We start from the raw sequence: 19,442 nt of genomic DNA, 5'->3' as shown, positions 1-19,442 counted from the left end.
GCTAGACTCTTGGGTTTGGTGCATATGGCCTTTAAAAACCAATGGGTAAACCCCTTACTTTGTTTGAATATAAAATATGGCTGTCTGTGACTTAAAAAAAAATGTAGAAATTTATCAGCAGTAATCAAGATAATATTTTTTATTTTAAGGTGTTTAATGGCTGTAGCCACAGTAATGAGGAGAGTCAATGTCCTCACAAGCTTGAGTTGGTTTTTGTGTAGGCAGACTTGAACCACAAAAGGTGTGCCAGCATTGTGGGTCATGAAAAGAAGCTGAGTTTGTAGACATGCTGCCTTAATAACTCAAATCTCTGTTGGACATGCATTTTGAGCCTCCTGCCTGTGAGCACTGGCCAGGCTTTAAAAAAATTCCATGCTCAAAGTACAGCAACCAAAAAAAAAAATAGTTGTGGGTCTGATTTCCTGGTTCAAGTGCCATGGAAATATTTAGGAGGAAAAAGAATAATTCTTAATTTTTTGTGGGCAAAACATTGACAGGCACACGTTCAAAGGTCATTCACAGCCCTCAACAAGAGGTGGTCATTTGCATGCTAATGTCAGCTGGTATCCCAGCATGTAGAGAAGTTACTCTGTGATTTCTTAATAAACTGTCCCCTGAATTCCTGATTGGTTTTTACTGGAATCTTGTTGTTTCAGCTCAGAAGAAACAGTCAAATGCGTGGCATGATCTAAATGTCAGTTCTGACAACTATATTCCACCTGTCAGATTTCTGGTGCAGTCTGAAATCAATTTATTTGGTTCCTGTCTCCAAGTGCTAATCAGCTTGCATTTCTGAAGCAACTGCTGCTGAAAGTAAGTAGAAACAATCTTATACAGCTGATATCTTGGGTTTGCTTGTCATGTATTTTCTGATAAATTGTTTTACATAAAAATACAGAGTAGCTTGTGAAATTACTCAAATCTTCACCCAGAACTGAATCCTAGATAGAGTCCAACTGTGCTTCTAGTTGGAATCATTGCTGGGCTCTAGGAGATTTCAATCATCCCTGAGACTGGCATGTTGTTGTAAACACCAGAGGTTGGACTTGATGATCTTGGAAGTCTTTTCCAACCTTGATTCCCACCAGTGATTCTGTGGTTCTGTGATCTGTAATAGCAGGTAGACCCCTTGTCTTCTTTTCTCTCCAGCATTTCAGAAACATTAGTCATGCTCTGATCTTAAGACTTGCTCCAAGTCAAACTTGAAAGATTTGGCCCAATAGTTTGAAAAATTACTTAGTATTTAATAAATCTGCAAGGCATTTAGTCAACACTGATGTCTGCTTTCTTTTAATGTGATGGGTCTGTCAGAGGTGTAAATACCTTTAATCCTAGCAGTCCATACAGTGCCCTTTTTGGGTTTGTGACTAGAGCAGTGCTAGGAACACACCAGTTTGGGCATTGCTGAGCAGAACTTTTAGAACATCAAGGATGTCTCTTTTTTTCCACTCTGTCCCTGCAGCAAGCAGGCTGGGGATGGGCAAGAAAGTGGGAGGGAAGAAACTGTGGAAAACTGCCACAGAGAGGGAGATTTAGGGCAGTCAACCATTGCTCAGTGACTTCTGGAACATACAAGTGATTGCATCATTGTCATCACTCGTGTGTGGGTTCTCCCCTCCTCCCATTTTATTTGCTTAATAAACTGTCTTTATGTCAGCTCATGAGTTTTCTCACCTTTGCTGTTCCAAATCTCTCCTCCATCCCACCGGGAGTGGCAGGAGTGGTGCTGCTGACCACGGAGAGCCCACTCCATGTGAGTATGTGCAACACGTGATGCACGTGGTTGGTACCTTCTGACTCATTTGTTGTTTGAATCCTCTCAGGGTTTCAAAAAGAACACCAGAGAACACTGAAAAATGTAAAAGGATGTGAAAATGCCTCGAGATTTAAGGGTTCTCAGGGTTTCTGATAGTTAAACCCTAAATGAGATGGCACAGATGCCTGGGGCAGTTTCTAGTGCAGACACAAATTCCTGCAGCTATTTACCATTAGAAAATCAGACTTAAAAAACCTCCCTGAAAACAAAACAGAGCATTTCAGAGAATATAATCTATTTGCTCTGAGATCTCAGGTGCCAATCTGAGGAAATCTGACTAAAACTATGATACATTAACAGAGTAAAATGAAGGTTGAGCACTAACAGACCACTACAGCTGTATTTAAGCAGACTGAAAGTTTACCCATAACCATTTTCCTAGATATGAGCCATTGGTCATCCCACAAAAACTCAATGACACCTTTTTATGTGTTGCATGCAGCTTTTCTTCTGGTAAAAAGAAAAAAACTGTCAAGAAAATCTAAAACTCTATCGAAGCCCAAACTTCAGTAGAGAGTATCAGATATTTTCTGGTGGATATCAGTGTTGCTGATTGTAATCCCTTTTTAAAGCATTGAAAAATCCAGTCCTAGAAGACCTGTGCTGAATCAAATTTTCATTTAGAAAGGGCCAATTCTTTTTCATTTTTATATGCAAGTCTGCCTGTGCTTTTTTCATGTCAGGAACTCTTCTTGCATTTCAATTTTATTGTAATGAAGCTGAAACTGGCCTTTTCCACTTTTATATGTACACAACATATTGAGTATCTAACAGTAAGAAAAGCTTTGAAAGAGTTCTTACAAACACAAAAGGATAGTTTGTTAAAGAAATGAAAGATTGCAGCCAATTATACAGCATGGCTGCTGTAAATTTTTTCAAATACATCCTCAAATACATTCTATTCCATCCATTTGTCCTGTAAGTTTAAAATATGACTCATATACATGAATCACATTTGTTCCCTTGAATGGTCCCATAAAATTTCTGGCAATTCCTACATTAACCTAGGGATAATTATTAAGCAAAAGAGGTAGACAAAGGCAGACTCACAGGAACCTGAAGAAGCCTTTAGAGTGACAAAGGCATGCAAGATTCAAAGATGTTACCCACTTCCTTTGCAGGCAGCAAAGTTTCTCCAATTCCACTTAGACAAGTTCTAATCAAAGGACAAAAATTAATTTGGAGTTATCTGCTTTGTAGGTCAGCACTTTCTGTTACTTGGAAAGAGAAAATAGATCATTAAAAGGGATATATCAGCAGGAGAACAGGTTGAAAGTGCTTTAGGAAAATGAAAAAGAAATAAAAGTAAAGTTGCACAGAAGAACCTTTCCACCTCATGATCTGCCCATCATACACTGGGGCATATCCTACTGGCAAGTGTGTAAAAACCTCTTGGTTCCCAGAAAATTAGGTACAATTTGTGCCTGTAAGGGCTGAGTAATGTGGCTTGCATGTCACCACCAATCTTTTATCTTCCTGTTTTTATTTGGGGTGGGGAGAACATATCTTGTTTGAAAAAAATAAGCAAGTCTTTGCTGAAGAGGTGGTGCTTCTCAATCACACTCCATAATCCAGCTTCAGCACCAGACCTGAGTGAAAACATTGTTTTAATCACTTAAACCTGATCTTTGTCCCTTGATTCTCTACGTTCACATTAAAAGGGAACTTGAGCAGAGCTGCCTTTCCAGACAGACAGCACAGAGTGAGAGACAGCTGCTCTTGATTTCCTCCAGCATATATAAACTGCCTGGCACATCTTCATCAATATTACACACAGAATTCTCAGCAGCCATCATAAACATGAACACAAAGAACTGAGAGAGTTTCCAAGACAGGATGTTATTTTTGGATGACAAATTTGCAATGCCTTTTGCAGATCTAGAAAGCTTTCATGATAATTGTAAACTAGTATCAAAAACCTATGCAAATGTACAAGATATTTTTAATTTTCTCTGTGTGTAGGAAGACAAGGAGAAGGCAATAGGGACAAAACCCTGAGAGAAACACTGATTTAAGTGTTCTGCCAAGTCTGTTTTAAATTACAACAGAGCTATTAAATGTTCAGTTTCCATGCTGTGTATTGGTACCCCTGCTCAAATACAGTCTTCCAAATGCAGTTTTCAGTCATGAATAATTCTGTCATCTGATAGTCAGCTGAAATGTGGCATTAACCATGCTGTCAACTGCTAATATTATAGGTTACTTTGCAAATAAATAACAACTGCTTTGTAAAAAAATTGAAAGCATAAGAAGTTTATCCTTTGTATCCTTTTTCTGCTTTTATAATTTCATGCCTGTATATGAATGGGTAGCAAGGGTAACGTTTTCTTCCCTCCTTCTTTCTTATGGCTGGTGCCACTCTGGTGCAGTGCCTTCATCGTGATGTAAAATTAATCAAAATGGTCACATCAGGTTCAGGAATTATAGAAATCCCCCAACTCGACTAAGCATTGTCATTCCAATAATTTGTTAAACTGAATTATGTTGCTCATATGCAGTCTTTTGATTAATGTATATTTCTTCAAATGCACTTAAATCAGAATTCATCACATTAAGGTCGTGACACTCCTGCCATTTAGTTTTACAGAAGTAGCTTTCATTAACAACAGGGTGATGACCTCAGCTTTGAGTTTTCTGGTTCTGACAGTTTGTGCTACAATTTTAATGAGATTTAAAACCAAGCTTTTCAGCACTGCATTCTTTAAACAGTGTTCTTAACAGCTGCAATTTCCTCTGTGCAATCCATTAACAGTTCCTAGTCCTTTCCAACTGAACCAGTGACAGACACTTGTTTAACTCCCTGATGGCCTTTATGAGGTGCAGTCATAAATGTTTCTGTCCCAGTGATGCCATTTGGTTTGACTAATATGCAACAGTGACTGCAGAGATATTTCTCAGCATTGTGTGAAAGGATGTGCATGAAGCAAGGACACAAGCTATAACCTGAAGATACCCACCAAGCACCAGGAGGGGATATGCTGCCACTGTTTGTAATCATTGCACTCATTGTTTACCCTGTGTTGTTCTGAAACTCTTGGGTTTGTGTAAAGACAAGCTTATGTTTAGGTGTGAGAGCAGATGGAAGCTAAAGTTTCAGTAACTGTATCTTTTTAGCATGCAGAAGACAAAACTTTGTCTGATGTCAGAAGCAGATGGAAACCATTACTGCCTATCACAATACAGATATTACTAATTTCCTGTTCTAGAAATCTGGCAGGACCACACAGAACAACTTTTTAGAAATATCCAGCTATCTAAATCCTGTGGAACTGCAAGACACGTGTAACATTTAAAACATCAACCAAAATAATACTAAAAGCCCTTCCACAAACCTGAAAAATATTTTACCAAGTCTAAAAATATATATTGCAATGCATTTGAATCACCTCTTAGGTAAAAATAATAAATCAGAAAGAGTGCTCTGATGGGATAAATCAGAGCATGTCTTTAACTAATAGGAAAAAAAAAAGCTGGCAGAGTGTAGACAATTTGTAGACAAATGAAAGGATCAGTACCTGTTTTCTAGCAAATGCTGAGAATTCTACTTTTCAAAATAAAATCACTATGTTTTGAAGAAAGCTGTTTTGGATAAATGCTTTTAACTATCAAACTAAAAGTCCAGCCTCTGAATGCACACGAAAGGGTGGTAGCAGCAACTTATTAAATTTAGTAACAGTAAGTTATTAAATAAATGTTGCTAGAACACAAATAACTTTTCTTTTCTCTGCTAGAAAAGTAATTGACAGTGTGAACAAAAGTGCATATGTAATTTTTCTGCTACACACAACTTCTGCCTGTGAGAGCTCTGAGTCAACCTCTTCTGGGCTGGTTTCATTTCTTCCTTAAATACTTAATTAACCTCCAATCTGGAAATCAGGTAATTTAGTTCAAATTAATCTCCAACAAAACACAGCCCAGCCTATTTCTGTGATTGCAAGAGCATTTTCTTTTTTCTCCTTTTTCTTCACTGCTTTTCTACAATTCTTCTTGATTTATATATAGTATATATCTAAAACAGCCTTAACACAAAGTAAAACTAACAGCCTGGATTTCCTGCCTTTCCTTGTGAGACCTGACAGAAATATGGCTTGCAAGTAGAAGCCACTTCAACACAGGCATCTTGTCCATAAGTTAAACTAAAAATAGTGGAGTTTTTTCCAATTTTCTGTGAGTTATTTGTAGCACTGTTCCAGGCAAAGCACACTTGACTGAGGGAATTTAGGTTAATTTATTGCCAATTAACATAAACATTCAATTACTGATTTGGGTGTTGGGAAGCAAAGAAGACAAACATTTTAAACACAAGAGGGAAAACAGCTTTCTGCTCCTTTTCCCAGGCTCCACACTGCAGCAGACACTTCTCCTTCTCCTCCCTGCCTCCACTCCTCTGTACAGACACAGGTCACTCTCCATCCCTCCTGAGGCCATGGCTGGGTGTTGTGTTTGCTGGGTCCTCTGTGGCAGGGAGGAATGATGAATCTGACTCCATGTTCTCAGAAGGCTAATTTTATTATTTTATGACACTATATTATATTAAAGAATACTAAACTATACTAAAGAATACAGAAAGGATACTTACTGAAGGCTAAAAAGATAATAATGACAACTTGTGACTCTCTCCAGAGTCCTGACACAGCTTGGCACTGGTTGGCCAATAAGTCAAAATAATTCACAGCAGAAACCGATGAAACAATCTCCTGTGGATAAATAATCTCCAAACACATTCCAAAGGAGCAAAACACAGGAGAAGTAAATCAGAAAATTATTGTTTTCCTTTTCTCTGAGGCTTCTGAGCTTCCCAGGAGAAAAATCCTGGGTGAAGGAATTTTTCCAGAAAACATGAATGTGACAGCTGGGCTATAAATATTTGGTGTGACACCATCAAATCACAGGGTTTGCATGTTTCTGATGGAGGGATTGAATGGATCTCCTTGGTCACACCCTGTGATTCAGCAATGCGTGTAAATGTCTGTGCTCCTGGATGGAGTTAAAGTATGGGAAAAAGCACATGGAAATGTTCCAGTTTTGCTGGAGTTAGTTCTTCTGTTAGATATGAAGACTCTGGGTCACAAAGAGACAGATTCTTAAGAAGCAAGTGCTTAAGTTCTCAGCAAAGCTTGTGAAGATATTGCTCATCAATCCTTGAAAAAAACCTGTCAGGTTTCCAAATGCCGCATAGGTGAAAGCTGTGTCTGACATCAATGGGAAATGTAGATGCCAATTGATGCCAAATGCCCTTTGGAGCACGTGGTGAATAAGGAATAAGCATTGCAAACAGGCTCCCAATGCTGATGTCTCCATTCATCCTCACACAACAGGAAGAGTCATAACATTATCCTGCAGGGATTTTCTGTGAGTGAAGCATTTGTGCCTTGGAAAAGGCAGGGAAGATATTAATTTTACCAGGGTCAAGAAATGCTATAAAATAAGAAAAGTAGCCATGGTTCAGAGGCCAAGTAATTTGAATAAATATAAAATATCTGTTGCACTGGGTCACAGAATTTTGAAATTGTCATGATAATCTCAGGGATAAACTACAAATTTCTGTGAAGTCCCTCAGCATCTTGACCCTGGAGTGTCACTGGCATTTTACACCCCCAAAGTCCTTCAAAGCCTAAGTGTGTGCAAGTTTGTGCCTAAGCAATTTCTGTAACCCAGTTAGACACAAATGGAAAAAAAAAAAAAAACAAACCCACAGCTTGATATGAATCCCGAGTCTGACTGTTCATACCATGAGAATCTTCCTACTGTCCATGCATCTGAAAAACACTTGAAGGAGATGTTCTTTAATATTCACACTGCAATCATAAATGAAAAATACTTTTACTACCCATCAATTCTTAGTATCATTTCAATGATTTCTTCAAAAATTTAATCAAGTGGAGCCACTGTCTGTGAGGACTATTTTTGTTAGAGCACATGAAGATGTCCTCAGCATTCAGAAACATTACTGATTGTCAAGATATTTAGAGACTAATAAAGAAAAAACCGAAAGGCTTTGAAAAAGCAAATTAAAATCCTAAGTCTCCTTATCTTTTGGAAAACACAGATCTCTTTAATTTTCAGATTCCTGCTATTTCTACAACCAGGCAAATTCTATATTAACTTCAGATTTTTGATCTAGATGTATATATCTATTGTTTGAAGACCTAAGCAGAGATCTGCTTATACATTTTTGAACTTTACTTTTTGGACCCAAAGAAAAGTGTCCCGTCATGCCATTTCTTCCTTCCAGAATAAACTTCAAAATAACCAAATCTTAATTTTTTTCTGTCTAAAGAAAAAAAAAAAAAAACTCAGCACTCTCAGTCAACCCCATTCCCTTCCATTTTTGAAGAATCCTCAATTTCAAAGATACCCCATGGTATTTGCTGGTCACTCTTTCCCTCTATTTTTGTGCAAATCAATATTGTCACCAATGGCTCATTGCCCTGTTTTGACCTGCAGTGATCAAGGGCAAGGCTGCCTGTAAGCAACCACAAACAGCTCTGTGCATTATCTGAATGCCTTGTTATCCCTTTCTCTGTCTTCTGCTGAAGTGGTTTTATTTGGTTTGGTTTTTTAAGTCACTTTGTTTTGCTGCTCTTGTATCCCATTTCCTCTGTCTCAGTCTTCTTCCAAAGAAGCAACCTCAACCTAAATATTGGTTTCCCAGTTGCTCTGAATATTCCCACCTGTGTAGCTGATAAAAGCAGTAGTTTTGCTTAAATTAGTAAACACGTATGTGCATAAAAAACTAGAAAAAAAAAAAAAAAGGTTTTCCCTCTCTTCCCACTGCCCCGGGATTTTATTTCCCAATGAAAAATCGTCAGGCTGTCAAAATTACATCATCTGGCAAGAGTTTGTTGGCAGCATGCCCAGAGGGGAGCTGTGTGCCTCATGTGTGGAGTATCAACACTATGACTTTATAGGCATTCATGTTGTGCCCTTTGAAAAGTCCCTTCTGTCACAGTTGAACTTTTCTATAGTACAGATACAGCATAACATCCTTTGACAAAAAAATCAGAATTACAATAAAATGCTTAAAGAGCAAAATATTATAGATGAATGAACTCAGGTGTGTTTTTCCTGTGAGAAGAAGTCTGTCTTAATAGAATTCATTTAGCAGAATCCCTCACATTGCACTGGTGCACAGCTGTTACCATAAGACTTTTGAAGAGAGGATCTTAAATATTAATGTAAATCAGAAATTATCTTTAAGCATTCATTTGATTTAATATCAAACATATTCCCTGAAAAAAGTGAGTATTTTTGCATTGAGAGTGTATTTTAAGACACTCAAATCCATACAATCTGAGACTGAGATGACAGAGCTTGCAAAATAAATATTCCTGTATGACTGATTTTTCAGAATCTGCTTTTGTTAAAAAAAAAAAAAAAAAAAAAGAGACAAAAAAAAGGTTTTTTCTGTCCCTACATCTGAGGCAGGTATTAAAGCACTTCTTTAACCAAATGGTGTCCCAAGTACTCTCAAGTATATAGGCAGCTGTGAAAAAAGTTAAGAAAACAAAAAGATCATGCAACTAAATGTCTAAAGTGTCCTATTGACTGTGACTGTTGGCATTCAAATCCCTGCTGTTATTTGGAAGCAGCAGAGGAGGGTGAGACAGAAGGGAGCAGCTTGAGTGGAGTTTGTTTTCCAGCTGGGTTTTTAAACACATCCCTTTGAGAGGATAGGAAGTAAGAGCAGCCTCTGATTCTGTCTGAGGATGTGCCTCCTGGAAACTGGAGAAAATTTATCCCTGAAGAATGTCCTGGGTGCTTGTTCTTCCTCTGAACTCACGTACCCATAGTGACAAGGCAGAGGTGAGTTTTCCATCCCACTTCCATCTGTGGATGTCCTCCAGTCCCTTAGTCACATTTATGGCCCTGGACCAGGGGATGTGTTAGGTATTAGGAACTGTGGAACAGCAGGCATTGGAGGGGCTGCTCAGGAAAGTGGTGGAGTTCCCATCCCTGGAAGGCTTCAAAAACTGTGTGGATGTGGCAATTAAGGGCATGGTGAATGATGAATGTGGTGCCACCACACTGCTGGGTGATTGTTGGACTGCATGATCTTGGGGGTCTTTACCAAATTTAATGGTTTAGTGGTTCTGGCCCCGTTTCTGTTCTCTGTAGCTGATGTGGGGTTGTGTTTGCACATCATCAGCACCCTGAGTGAGGTGTGGAGGCAGAGATGAACTGAGCCCTGGGCAGGCAAAACAGGGCATCAACTTCAGCCATGACCCCACCATCTGCTTTAGTCCTTGCTGGTGAAATACTTTGCCCTGTCTCTACATCTGTGTGGATTTTCTCCGTGGTCGTGCTATACTCTGGATCTCTTCCTTGGAAAAGTTGTTCATCTCCTGCTGCTTTAGCTTCTCCATCTACAGAGACAATTTCTCCAGGAGGTCCGTGGTGCCGGGGAGCACAGACCTGGACAGAGCGCCCCACATGGGCTCTCCCCAGTGGGAAACTGAGAGGAAGGAATGTTCTTCCTAGAGCAGCCTGGGATGCTCTGGGCTTTATCTGACTCCCAGGTACACTGACAGCTCATGATGTCCAGCTCAGAGATTTCTTTGCCATGCTGCTTTCCAAGCTGCTCAGACCCAGGCGTGTGCTGGGTATTGTTTAGCTCCGTCTTTCCCTCTGTTGAAACCTGAGTTTCATACATACGTGCCTCCCCCAGCAGCATTTGACACCAGAGTCTATTGTGGGTTAGGATTTAGCAGGTTTGTCAGACTCTTACCACCATCTGCTGTTGAGACAGCTAAAGTGAGTCAGACAGTTCTTAATTGACCACTTTGTGGTCAAAAGTGAAAGCAGCTAAATGATGCTGACAGGGCCTGAGTCCCTGCGCTGTCAGATCAGCATTGCTTACAGGATACGTCAATAAAAAACCCCCGAATATGGAAATTATGGATTATGGAAATAAAGAGGTTTTCTCTTCCTCTTTAAATTGGATGGAGTAATGGCCTCTCCACTGTTTTCTCTTATTTAGGGACTGGCTATGCTCAGCCCTTAACCTGTGGTGTAACAAAGGGGTTTTGAAGTATTTTCAAACTAGAAAAATCGTAGGTCCTTAATCAGGGTTGGTAAGTTACTGCAAGCACTTATTTTTCAGAAATTATTTCCTACTGACTGCTAATCTGAAAGTCTGCCCTTACAATGAAAAGTGAGAGAAATTTAGATGAGCAAAAGTTGAAGTTGCTCAAATATGCAGCAGAGAATTGATTGCTTGGTGACCTTGTCCTGGTGACAAAGGCTTTTGTTTCACTGTTGTTTTTTTTTTTCTTTTAATTAATCTGTTAAAGTCGGAACTGATTTCAGACTTGGTATCAGGAGTGAAAAAAACCCTTTGTGCACTTTAACCCCATCAACTTACTTGAATTTCCTTGCATGAAATAGATACAAAATATACAGTGAAGACATGATGAATAGGAAAAAATATGCAATGGAGTTCAGAGTGGATGATTTTGCCCTTAATAAAGTAATGAAGGAAAAATTGGAGAAAGACTTGTGCAATGTAACCAGATATTCAACAGAATCACAGAACCATTTAGGCTGGCAAGGACCTCTATACCATCAAGTCCAAGCATTCCCCCAGCCCTGCCAAGGCCACCACTAACCCTCATCCCCACGTGCCACATCTACGTGGCTTTTAAATCCACAGGGATGCAAATTTGCAAAAAAAATCAAGGATCTTGGAGCCAGAGGAGGAGAGAGATGGTGTACAACACTGGTTTGGCCGCTGCTTGAAAGGAGGAGATCTGAGGAGAGAAGAGTTCCCTCCTCTGAGGAACATTTATGAGCTTAAGGACAAAAGCAGAAGTATTCTCCTACTAGCAGGAAAAGAAAGGGATTTTCACTATTGTCTCAAATTACTCAATCGCCAGAGGAAAGAAGAGTTTTGCCTGTACATGTTTCCATTCTGAAATGGGTAAATACCTCTGTCAAAACCACACATTCTTCATATTTCTCACCCTAGCAAGGCAAAAAAGAGCAAAGTGCATGTGTAGCATTTCAGGTGGCAGTGGAGTCTCCTTTCACTACCCCCTAAAATGCTGCCCTTGCCATGTCCTCTGTTTGCAGAACTGCAATTTAAATTTATTTTGTCCTTTATCTTAGAATTTGAGAATCTAGGATTTAGTGACAAATGTATTATTAAACAACTTTTTGGTTTAATATTGTATGGAGACAGAGACTGCCATTGCCATGAGCATGCAGATGTTTTCTGTTTATATGAGAGTTGGAGCTGCCATCTTACACTCCTAACTAGAGACTGGGATGGAATGGGCTTTAAGATTTCTTCCAACCCAAACGTTTTTATGATTCCATGAAATATATTATATTTCTTTATTTCTATTCCATGAAATACAATAAAATTAACAGAAATATTCAAATTTCAAAAAGCAAGAAACTACAAGTCAGATAAATGCTTCAATTTTTAAAATAATTATTTTCATTAAAAGCAAAAAGTGCTGCAATTATCAAAAAACAACATATGCCATTTGAAGAAAAACTTTAAAAATATATATAAAGTACTTTAAATATTGGCATGAAAAGATCAAATTATCATCTACAATAGAATAGTTTTTAAAGTCACTTTCTCAGACTGCTCTTTTTGATGTTTCTTTATAGTCTCTTTAAGCTATTGAATTAGTTTTAGTTTTTCAACATCATTACATAGATATTATCACATCTTTGAAAAAGAAATCTGTGAGATTTTCAAAGAAATTTGTGTAGCAGACATGTATTTAGCAGCCAAAATGGATCAGAAATAGCTGAATTCCCATGCCTATTCTGAATGCATCAACACACATATCTTACTGGGCTTGAAATTGTCTGTGTAATTTAATTCTGTAAGGTCTGAGGGGTGAAACTTCTACATCTGCAGTTGTGGGAGGCCTCGTCTTCCTATTGATGCTTTTTAATGCTTTATCCAAGTGCCATGGAATTAAGACCATCCTCACACCCCATTCTGATAAAACTCTTGTTCTTTATTGCTACAGATATGCCTGTGTTCTATTTTTACATTCTTCAGCATGGAGGTTCCCTGTAGATAAAAATATATTATTATTTTTGCTGACATTAGATTTTGACTTTCTCATGTTTCCTATCTCTCTACTTTAAAGCAGGGAAAATACAAATGTTTTCCTGAAGCCATTTCATGAATTCAGCAGTACAGCACCAAAATTTACTGATGGCTCCTAGATGAGAAAGGCACAGGTAATTTTAGGCCCAATTCTTAGAGTCAGAATCCCTGGAATTGTTCAGACCTGGTTGGGCAGGTCTGGAATTTTTTTTTGCTGCATTGATACCTAAAGACATAAATGACTCATAAAGCAGTAAGGAAACAATATTTAAAATAACTTTCCTATTTGTTCACCATGTCTAAGAATGGCTTTGCCTTTTGAAATCTCATTTACACAGTCATCAAATATACACTCTATAGTTAATTCACATCTGTGCCTGCACTTCCTGCTAAGAATTTAGGCCAAACAGAAAAGCAGAATTATTGCTCACACTCTCAAACTTAGCCAAAATGATAAAGAATCTTTATTCCACAAGCACCATGTGGAAGTAAAAAAACCTCATGGCACAGAAATTCATATTCTGCAAAACCTGAATTCAGTCCAGTGAAAAAATCAGAATTTCCTCAAGCTATCACATTTTTTTCCCCTTTTATTCACAAAAAGTGTCCCTGCCTAGATTGGGTAGGTGGAGCTAGATGATCTTGAAAGTCTGGTTCAATTCAGGGCTTTCCATGATTCCTTGATGATTTTATGATTGCATTTATTCTAAAGAACTGAAAACCATGAAAAAGGCATAAAGAGGTTCCTTCCAGCTTCTGGTACCTATTTTCAAAATAAGCTTTTCCCAGAACAGAGTGAAATAAAAAGTCAAGTTTTGTTCAAGAAGAGTTTAACATTGACACACTACAAATGCTGTAGTTATAAAAAAGAAAAGCTCCCACTCCCATCCGTTTCAAACAGCAGTTTTTTGTTGTTTGTTTCAGCTTTGATGTTGTTTTTAGAAACTATTACTTTCTAATGAATATGGAAGATTTTTCTTTTTTTTTTTTTTCATTTATGTCATCTTCAATGTTTTGCTCACAGAGGAACAATTTAAGAATTCCACAGCCACTGTAATTCCAACTTAGAATGATGTTTGCATTATTTCTTTCTTAACTCAGCTGTTTTTGACACCTTTTTTTTAGTTTTATGCCAACTTAAAACATTGGAACTACTATTTATATTCATCTGCTTGATGAACTGTGCAGTTATTTCATAGATCTTCCTCTAAATAATTCTGAATGTCACTTAAGTGCTTCATCTTACCACATTTTGGGCATGTTTCTTTCCTTGGCAATAAGATTGAAAGAATATAAATAAAATAATTTTTTTTTAATGATGGAGAGTCCTCCCAAACTGCAATTATCACTTCCAGTTAATGAGCACTTGTTCTACTGGCAGGAGAAGGGGATGGTAATGGGATGAATTACCTGTCCAGCTGCTGTGAATCTCACAGGAGAGAACAAAAAGCACAGCAGGCACTCTGCTTCAAGGACTGAAGGGGGACAAACCCTTTTATTTGTTTTTTGGCATTTCTAATTCTATAAGAAACTCCTTTCAGGGATCTGAAGTCTTTTGGTGTTTGTTTGAGGTGACAGAACACAAGAGGTTTCTTGCTTGGACTCCATTGTCATGGATGTAAAACAAATTGGGTAAATACTAAACGAAATATTTTAATTCATCTCTATAGCTTGAGGAAGGGACTATTAAAAAATAAAGGATTGTGGCATCTTCCAGAAGAGTATCAAGAAGATTGCCCTGCTGGAATAATAGACAATGCATGGATGATAACACCAAAACATGCTATTACAAAACACTTTTATTTTCAATATCCTTCTCATAAAATGAACTTTAATATCATAAATTTCTGGTACTTTCTCTGTATTGAAGTTTCTGCAGTGGGGCTTTCAGTGTTTCTGTACTGGCTTATTGTGGAACAGTCAGAAATTCAGCATAACATGAGCTCACATGACAGGGGAACCAGTTTCACAGTTCCTGGATTTTGGTAGTTTGTGCTCATAAACATGTGACATCTATTTTCAAACTGAAGGAATAGGGTTTATAACCTCAAAGATTTTCAACTTTCTTAACTGCTGAATTTTATTTTGATATTTTTCCCTTTTTTAAAAAAAATAATTGATAAGTAGATGTCCTTCAAATCACCTGACATTGCACAATATTGCATAAGGGTGTAAAATCTTGTATCAAAACACCAAGAAGGCTCCTTTGCATATTTTAAGTCTAATTTTCAGAATATAAGTGGTGCACTGCTTTTGCATTAGCTTCATAAATGGATTTAACTCCAATGGAAGAAAATTTAGTCAAGAAAACTCAATATATAGGTTTTTGCAACTGATTCAGTCATCCATGCTTCAGCTGGGTTAATTTCTTGATTTGCATTGTTAATTAATCATACTATAAAAAATATCCCTAATTAGCCATTTATGAAGCATTGCTGATAAAAATCTATTTAATTTTCCATTCAAAAATTTCCCTTTTCTATTTACATGCAAAACAAATCTAGAAAGTGGGTGCTTGGCACATCAAAGTGACACACATCTGCTCCAACATCCTGCAGGACACAAAGTACCCTAAACTTCTGTGTGAGGAAGTTCTGAGCTATGAAATTTATCAAAAAGGGCTCTTCTTTCACACATTATAGGTGAACACGTTGCAACAGGACTCCAAGGCAGAGTTTCATGTCAAAAATAAAAAATAATAAGGTAGGAAATAACTACAAGGTAACCTGGTTTGTCTGGTGGAACTTTTCCTTAGTTTATCCCCAGTCTTTCATCCAGGGCTGAAACTTTTTCTCTATTTTGCTGAAATTTCCCTTCTCACCCCAGGTCTCTGCTTTAAGAAAAGGGCCTGTGTTCCTCTCTTCCATCACTCAGAAAAAAATAATCAAGAGACTTTTCTCTCTCCCAGCCCCCAGTGAGGCTCCTGTGTGATGCCTCTGCAGCAATTCCACGAACACCAACTTCTGAGGCTGCAGGGGTTTTAAAGCAAGAGAAAAAAGGAGCAGTGCACTGTCCATGTGAGACACAGCTCTAACGAGCAGAAGACCTCACAGATTGCATTCTTGCTGTAAAAATCCCCGGGAACTAGGGCAAGCTAATGCATGAGTGAAAAGAGGAAAGGCATTCTGGATTCCTTCTTTGGCCAGGGGTTGAAAAACTGGCCAAGATGGATGAAATTCTGGTCTCTTGAGCCCTCAGGGATAAATTGCAGCCCGAAATCCATATCAAATTCCATGCCTGCCGCTGGAGCACTACAAGAAGGCTTGATTTCTTTAAATTGTTGATTGGGTGGTGAAAGAGATGATCTTTCAGCTCCTTTCCAACTCAAACCTTTCCATGATTCTATCATGGGTTTTTTTGAAATGCATAATTATCTTGACAGCTTAAGCACTACCCTGAGGTGACCAGAGTTATTTGGCTGTTACCTGGGCTGGGCACAAATCCAGATGCTGCACTGAACAGCATTTTTGTTTCTGCATCAACGTTGTTGCCCAGAGGCAGCCCCAGCTCAGATGCACAGGGATGTCCCTGCACAAGGTGTTCACGGGCTCCTGTGATGTCTGCACAGCCAGTCTGGGGACACTAGTGCTGCTGTCCTGGCTCACAAAGGACTGGGCTGAGTGGAAACATGTAATTCACTGGTATCAGACATCTTGCTGTTGAGGTAGAAAACACACATCTCCTGTCACTTCACAGAGCCAGAGCATGACAGGGTGCTTTGGGTTGGAAGGGATTTAAAGCTCATCTCTGTCCCTGATGCCTGAGGTTTTAGCTTTTCTCTTTTTCAGATTCTGTGCTGCTTTAGTGTGCACTTCTGAGCTTCATGTTAGGGGATGGTGAGCTCTGTGCGCAGAGAGGGAGACAAAACAATTCCTTCCCTAGCTGGGCACCAAGGACAGATGATCCACATTTTGGGCCCAAAAAGCATAAACAATGGGGACTGAAGAGAGAAAAACAAGCAGGATGGGACTCCATAACCTAAAGCTGGAATTGGACAATTAACTCCAAGATGCAAATGGAGCAGAACTGATCAAAGTGAGAGACCCTGTGAGCAGTTTGCATTTTGTGACCATTTCGTTTCACCTTGGGTGCAGCCCTGGCTGGGCTCTTGTGCTGCCCAAGGTGGATCCATTGAGGCCTTTTAATAAATCCCTACTTTATTCTTTAGCTCTGTCCAACCTCTGTTCTAGATCAGCCATCTCACAGCATCAGTTCCACCCCCTGCAATTCACCACTGGAACCTCTTAGAGGAGGCAAAATCTCAGGGGCAGAGGGACTTTCTGCTCCCCTTGGAGTGTCTCACACACAGCAAATGAAACCCTCACCACCAAGATCTCAGAGCTGCATCTGTTTCTGCCCTGATATTAAAGAATTACCTCGCCTTTTAAAGCAACTGTTCATCGTCAACACGTGGAAGTTTAGTTAAAATTTAGGTTTTGACATGAAAGAGAATTGTGAGGGAGACAGAGCAGCAGTCAGAATTCAGAGTGATGATGAGGGAGCACAGAGATATCCAGCACTGGTGAGTTCTTCCCTGTGTCTATGTACCATGCAGGAAAAACTGGAAATGCTCTGACAGTCGCTGTTGTCAATTTAACTACTTTTTAATAATTTCTGTGCAATGTAGGAAAAGATTCCTCACACTAACCCTGGCTTTTCTTGCATTGCTTCATGTTTTCAAGGCTTTATGTTTTAGTGTAGCAACATATGATTTTGTATAATAATTTACTTCTAAGAATTCTCAGAACTGTAAATTAACTCCAGTTTCTTACTGAAAAAGAAAAATTTCCCTCAGATGAGCGGAACATATTGCATATTTGGTGCATTCATCCAATCCACATGCTGTGATGAATGACTAAATTGTAAAAAAAATGAAAGGAGGAACTTTAGAGATTGAAAAAATTTAGGCTACATTTCCAGTATGGAAAAGAACGTTACAGACCACAAATGGCCTTTCTGATATACATTCTACGTACCTCAATATTTATCCAGAAGGTATTGAAAAATCTGTCCTTCTTCAAACTTAGTTAAGCATATTCCAGATCAAAAAAATCCAGTGTAAACTTCCACATTTTCTATAATAACACAGTAAAACCTAAGCCTAAGGGGATTCTAATAAGAATTGATTAAAACAATTGTGTACAAATACTTTTTTGAGAGGACATTTTTTTAATTGGAGCTTTTGCAGTAATTTATTGTTGAGAATATAATGAACCAATTTTTCTAGGAAAGTTCCTATTAATTTTAACAGTCTCATTTTTTGCCATTATTCTATATACCTTTTCCTCTAGATCCATGGTTTTTTTTTTCTCCTTGGTACTGAAAATATGAAAAGAAAGATCAGATTTTCTTGAACCACAAAAGACATTCTCGGCATGCAAATAAATCCCGAGTTAAATGTTCACTACCCATGTTGCAATGCCAAAAGTCATACTCCCAATTTAAAGTATTTCTGCCCTTTTTACTCTACCTGCCAGGCTCTCAAGTCCTAGCTACCTTTTGCTTTTGGATCTTCACCATTTCATATTTTAATATTTTTATATTAATATTTTATGTTGATATATTTATATTTCATATGAATATTTAATTTTAATGTTTTTAATTTGGTTGTCCCCAGCCAACCAACTACTGGACCAGCTACTGGGCTACTCCTTCCTGTTAGTTTTCTGGACCTAATCTCAACTTTCCTTTGCAAGTCTCTCTCTTGTTCCACCATTTATTGCTACCTCTGCATTCACATCAGCCGACTTTTTAACCATTTGTCCTTGTTAAAAGTGAAAAAAGGCACGTTGCAAAAGAGGTAATTTTCCTGTTTAATCCTGTTAAGAAATAAATCTAGACTATGTCGAATTTTATAGAGTTGTTAAGAGGCACAGAGGCATCACAAGTGCTCCTCCACCATCAAGTTTTAACCACATTCTCCAAAGTCATTAAGAATGAGATCAACAGAAATTTAAATAATGGAAAAGAGTTTCCTTTTCAGTAGCCTTGGTTTCGGTAATATTGGGAAAGGAATTTGGGAGTGGCAACTCATTAAAAAAAATCACACCAGGACAGCTTTGGTGAAAAAAATGTAAATAGGATCAAGACGCAAGCAATTGAAAAAAATGTAGAAGAAGTTTCTGAAACACATGAAAAAATCTGCTCCTGTAATAACAGTGCAAGGCCCCCATCAGCAATTTTCATTGCCAGCTCTTGAAATGTTCTTAGGAACCAAGAAATAGAAATCACTTTTGTCCTAGCACTGGCTGGGAGTTCAGGGAGACAAACAAGGTTTGTTTCCCCAGGTATGAAAAAAATCTTGCCTCTACACGGATTTTTACAGACCTGACAGATTAGTTATTGACAGCTGGAAAGCAGAAATCTTGTAAATAGAAGGATATTTTGGAAATTCAGATTGTTTGTTTGTTTGTTTTACCTTTATTTAAAAGAATGTAGGAAATTCTGGGGGCAAATCAAAGGCCTATGACTCATCTTCATTTAGGAATAGTGAATTTTTCTTAAATTTAGGCACAGAGCAGCTTGCTTACATCGATAGAACTGATTTGCTGG

This window comes from Motacilla alba, chromosome 8, assembly GCF_015832195.1.
Source record: "Motacilla alba alba isolate MOTALB_02 chromosome 8, Motacilla_alba_V1.0_pri, whole genome shotgun sequence".
NCBI lineage: Eukaryota > Metazoa > Chordata > Aves > Passeriformes > Motacillidae > Motacilla > Motacilla alba.
Note: the sequence above shows the minus strand (reverse complement) of the source record.